The sequence below is a fragment of the Kogia breviceps genome, chromosome 10, assembly GCF_026419965.1.
Source record: "Kogia breviceps isolate mKogBre1 chromosome 10, mKogBre1 haplotype 1, whole genome shotgun sequence".
Classification (NCBI taxonomy): domain Eukaryota; kingdom Metazoa; phylum Chordata; class Mammalia; order Artiodactyla; family Physeteridae; genus Kogia; species Kogia breviceps.
The window spans coordinates 67,913,121-67,919,120 of NC_081319.1; positions in this window are offsets into that span (position 1 = coordinate 67,913,121).

Genomic DNA, 6,000 nt, shown 5'->3' on the forward strand with positions numbered 1-6,000 from the left:
GTGGCTGGAGAGAGCTACCCTGCTATTACCTGAAAGAGAAGTCCTGTTGTTTTCATCTGCATTTCTTTGATTAGTTGTGAATCCCAGTATCTCTTCTGACACTGGTAGCAGTTCAAGTTTCCTTTTCTGTGAAATGCCCTCTTTTCTCACGGCCTCCCGCCTTTCTCTTGTTGATTTGCATGTGTTCCTTAAACACTGTAGGTATTAATTCCGTTCTCATTTAATGTAATATCTTTTCCTAGTCTGCTCTCTATCCTGTCAGTACCTTGATGGTGTCCTTTATTAACAGAAATGCTGGATTTTGATGTGGGCAAATTTACTGTACTATCCTCCTCTAGAAGGCTTGCAATGTGTCATTATCATCCTTCATTTCTGTTGCTCAGACAGAGCCAGTTCTCACAGCCTCCTTTGACCTGCACCAAGTAGAGGGGCGCTGCCCCAAGCTTGCATTTTCACAGGCTAAGTCTGCAGCGTTGGCGACCTCACCACATTGCTGCTTCATTTGTTAGCTTCCCATAAAAACCCCATTCCCTCACATGTGTTCCTGTTAAACCAGATACCCCCTCATCCTGTGCTTATGAAGTTAAGTTTTAGACCTTCAGGCAGAATACAGATCTCTATTATTTTTCATCCTGATTCAGCCCACCATTCCAGGCTGCTAGGTTATTTTTGGAGCCTGATTCTGTCATCCCGTGCTTTGGCTGTCCCAGTTTTGTGCCACCTGAAACTTTGATAAATATGTCATCCATTCCCATGTCCAAGTAACTGGTAAGAATGTGGAACATGAGGGAACTTAGGCCAGAGCCCTGGACCATGTCCCTGGAGGTCTCTTTCAGGCAGATATTGGTCAATTAATGATCACATTCCACCAAGAGTGACTGAGGAGCATTTTTTTTTTTTTTGGCAGTCGTGGGCCTCTCACTGTTGTGGCGTCTCCCGTTGCAGAGCACAGGCTGCGGACGCGCAGGCTCAGCGGCCACAGCTCACGGGCCTAGCCGCTCCGCGGCATGTGGGATCTTCCCGGACCAGGGCACGGACCCGTGTCCACTGCATCGGCAGGTGGACTCTCAACCACTGTGCCACCAGGGAAGCCCTCTGAGGAGCATTTAAATGCCTGAGCCTGGGCTAAGCGCTGGGAGTACAGAGGTGGCAAATGAAATAAGTTCTCCACCCTCAGAGGGTTCACATTCTAGTGGAAGAGACAGATGCAATTAAATATAATATAGGGACTTCCCTGGTGGCCCAGTGGTTAAGACTCTGCGCTTCCAATGCAGAGGGTGTGGTTCGATCCCTGGTTAGGGGACAAAGATCCCACATGCCATGCGGACAAAAAATAAAATAAAGCCATTAAAAAAATGATATAAATTCTAAAACACTTGTTCACTGTTTTTGTTTTTACAAAGAACTCCCTCAAGGACTATCTCTTTTGAGCCCTGTTTGGGATAGGCAGCCAACAGGGAGTAAATTTATTTAACCAAAAACCATCCTACATTTCCCAAGTTCTCCATAAGGCTGTTAGGAAATTAGTCCAACGCTTTGCTGAAGTTCAGATGTATACAGTACTAATAGAAGTATTCCCACCAGGACAGAGACCTGTTCCTTGTGAATGCATGCAGTGCCCCTTTATAACTGCTTATTATTTGTTCATAATCCACTGCCAGTTTCTTCTGTGGCACTTCCTCAGAAGTCTCCAAGGCAAGTTCCCTCATTCTGCTGGGATGTACTTCATCAGGGCTAGGAGATTCAAGACGACCTTACAGTCCTCACATCCTCACTGTTTATCTGAGGAGGGGTATTTACCCTTCAGGCCAGCAATTCAAGGGAGCCTGGCAAAGTCCTCTTCAAGGTCCACTCCAGCCCCTCTGCTGCTGGGAGGTGGTAACACAGTGTTTCTCCAGCTGGGGTGGGGTGGGGTGGGGGGCTGTCCCTTTAGTGAATAATGAAATGCATTAAGCTGGTCGGGACCAGCATTTCCTTTTAAATAAAATGGAATGAATAGAATAGAAAGACTCAAGGGTACACATTTTATGAAATTTTCCTTTCAGTTATATATTATATGTATGTGCTCTGGATCTAAAATACATCCCTTACTGTGGATCTTAGTCCAAAAAGTTTGGAAGTTACTGGCATAGTTATTAAACTGGTCCTGTTGAGTCAGCGATGCGACTTTGGGCAAGTTAACCTAATTTCCTCACTGATTAAACAAGATTGTAACCCCTTTCCCCTTGAGTTGTTGTGAGGATTAAATGACATAAGAAGTGCAAATTGCTTAGGTCAGCACCCGGAATGTAATGTGTCCAGAAGATGCTTTAAAGATACGCGTGCATGGCCTCGTTCCTTTCTCATCCCCAGCGCTATTAATTTCACTTCCTACTTTTTATTTTCGGCAGTTTGGAGAAGAAAGTCTGTGGCTTTCTAGCAATCCTGGATTTTATAGATATTATCTCTCTCATCTCCGAGGGTTTCAGGGCTCATAATCCCGCTTCTCCCGCGGCTCGAGGCCGGCGCCGTCTGCAGTTTGTGCGCGGATCTGCTGGCCCCATACCACCCTCTGCCTTCGAAGATCGGCCTCCCGGGCCCCTCTGGTTACGTGGGTGGGGGTGGGGATGAGGGTTTTGTTTTCAAAAGCAGGTTCTCTCCTTCCTTTCCCTCTGTGTGAAGGAAACATTTTCCCTGCCTTGTCCTCCCAGCCTTGTAAGCTTTCTCACTTCCCGGGTTCGAGGTGATTCTCCTCTTCCTTGCACCCCGGCTCCTTGGCCGGGGGCCGAGGCGCGCTCACCCATCGCCCCGCCTCATTCTGGCGTCGCCCCCGCCGTTCTCGGGCCCATGGTGCTGGGGCCATCTGCCCGCCTGAGTCTGGGGGGCCGCCCAGCTGGTAACCCCTTCTCTGGGCCCGTGTCCAAGGGGCGGGACGGGCTGACTGCGGAGCCCACCTCTTCCCAGGAGCAGGCACCTGGTTGGCTGCTTTATGACCACGTGAAAGCACGGCAGGCCTGGCTCAATTTAGTCCTCATTCCATCAGGCCTTCACGTCAAGTGCTGAGGATACGGAGGTGATCGAGTATCGGTCCCTACTTTCAAAAAGCTCAGTCTAGTCCTATGCCTTGAACGCCACCCCTCAAAAAATTCTGTATCAAGCAGCAGGTGTGGTGGGGAGAAACTCTAAGAAGGTTCTAACAGTGGAAATTAACCTATCTTAATAATAAAATTTAAAATCAAATACGTAATAAGTTTATAAAGTAAGGAACAGAATCAGGATCAAAGAAATTTGAGGGATGAAGCAAAGTTTGATTTTAAAAAAGACTTCCCATTTCAAGGGTTTTCCTCTTAAATTGTCTATAAAACAGGAACCATCCTCGTTTTTATTTTCATATTACATATTTGGTGCCATGTGTCAAGAGGGTAGCAGGATACTGGGACATCACTTTGAGGCCGTGCTGAGTGGAGCATCGCACCAACAAAACCCTGGGTTATAAAGAAGTCCACTCCACTTGTGGAGACAGGTCCCTAAGTTACTGTGGGACGTTCCCCTCTCTCCACAACTAGCAAAGAAACATCACTTAGAAAAAACTTTGCAATTGGTACATCAGTAGGCAATGAAATGGATACTTCTCAAATGTTCCAAGGTTATACACCCTTTTCAGCAATCCCATTAGAACTAGGCTTTAATCTTTATTTTTTAAAATTAATTAATTAATTAATTTTTGGCTGCATTGGGTCTTTGTTACTGTGCGCGAGCTTTCTCTAGTTGCAGCAAACAGGGGCTACTCCTTGTTGCAGTGCGGGCTTCTCATTGTGATGGCTTCTCTTGTTGTGGAGCACGGGCTCTAGGCATGCGGGCTTCAGTAGTTGGTGGCAGGTGGGCTCAGTAGTTGTGGCTCGTGGGCTCTAGAGCACAGTCTCAGTAGTTGTGGCACATAGGCTTAGTTGCTCTGCAGCATGTGGGATCTTCCCGGACCAGGGATCGAACCTGTGTCCCCTGCATTGGCAGGTGGATTCTTTTTTTTTTTTTTTTTTTTTTTTTAATTTATTTTTAGTTTTGGCTGTGTTGGGTCTTCATTTCTGTGCAAGGGCTTTCTCTAGTTGCGGTGAGCAGGGGGCCACTCTTCATCGCGGTGCACGGGCCTCTCACCGTTGCAGCCTCTCTTGTTGTGGAGCACAGGCTCCAGACGCGCAGGCTCAGTAGTTGTGGCTCACAGGCCCAGTTGCTCCGCAGCATGTGGGATCCTCCCAGACCAGGACTTGAACCCGTGTCCCCTGCATTGGCAGGCAGACTCTCAACCACTGAGCCACCAGGGAAGCCCTGGCAGGCGGATTCTTAATTACTGTACCACAAGGGAAGTTCCTTTAATTTTTAAAAATGACTATTTGATTAGACAGAAACTATTTCTCTACAACCCTCCTTTAGCCAAAAATAGGTTATAAATTTTTTTAAACCTGTGCTTTACAAACCATTTGGACTTTGTGTGTCAAATTCAATTCCAAAAGAAATTGATGTTAAAAAAAAAAAAAAGAAATTGATGTTATGAGAAGATCAGTTGAGCAGAGCCCTAACCCTGAAAACATTACAGTTGAGTGTCCGGCCCATCTTATCCACAGTGAGAAGTGTATGTAAAACAAGCAGAAATGTTTGCTTCCATCGTATGGTTTGAAGTACATCTGACAATGGGAGGATGGGAGGAGATATGGGGCTCCTGCTGGTGTTGGGGGTGACACTGCCAGCCCCTGCAGCATTTCTTCAGCTAGAGTTGGCTGAAAGAGACAGAAGGGAAAACGGGGTTGGGGGGGCTGACTCAACACTTCGAAACACTTTGATTTGGCATTCCTCAGTCTGGGAATGAGGACAGAGAAGGGGAAGAGCTGGGAGGTGGTGAACAATTGCCGGGGTGACGATAGAGGCCAGCGAGGCAAACCTATGGAGGGAGGGTTGCATGCAGTCCAGCCTCAGTGAGTCCAGGAGAGGGCCAGCCACCCTCCCTCTGCACCCCTCTCCCACCCAGTGCTGTGCAGGGGGCAGAGCTCAGGGAACAGCTCCTTCAGGTAGCAGGCAGCAGTGGTCCTCCTAGACATCACCTAGCAACTGCTCAGAACGAAGATGCAGGAGACAGCTGATTATTTCTCCCTCCCCTTCTCCTCCAGTTCATTCCATCAGGTGCATTAGACAGGATGCTAGCTAGTCCCTGCCATTGTGGAGCTACCTTTGTAAGCTGATGACCCTGAACAAGTGAGTTGAAAGAATAGGGCACCCAACTTCTTTAGGGTGCCTTGGAAAACCTTTTTGAAAAAGTTATATTTCAACTAACTGAAATACATCCTGCCCCCCAAGCCATCTTCCTCCAGGTGCTATCCCTTTCCAGTGAGTCAGTTCCTCCTGGCATCACCATCTTTTGTCTGCACATCAAAATCTGGCTTACTCTGGCCAAGGCCCCTTCTCTTTTATTCAAGGCTGAGATTGCCTCATCCTACCATTCCCCAGAGCACACCACTATTTGTGTCCCTGTCTAAGCAATCCTATGGGAAAGAGCTGGGGCGGACTTTTGCCATTCATTGGAGATCTGGGCACTGGCCTTAATGCCAAGCGTAATGTAGGTGTCCTGCATGTAAGACCGCTTCTTTCTCCTGGAAGCTGGGGGATTGGATTTAGTCTGTGAGGACAAGTCTCTCATGGCTGCAGGAGGACATGCAATTTATTTTATGGATGGCTGCCTCAGTACCAAAGGTAGCCTGGTCTCTGAAAGCCTTCAGCATAGCCTTCAGGGCTTCCAGAGGTGCCCACAGGAGCTCGGGCCATTATAAATTTGTTCTCTTCTAGCTCCTGCCCACCTGCCTTGGCAATGCTGTCCCCCCAACCCCCAGTCAAGCTTGTGTTGCTTCCAGGCATCTAAAGACCTGACGCCCACTGCAGTGGCTGATTCCAGAAAGGCCATGGCTGTGTAACAGGAATGCTGTGATACAACTCCTTCCCCGCCTCCTCCATCTCCTCCTCCTGAGAACGTGTGTG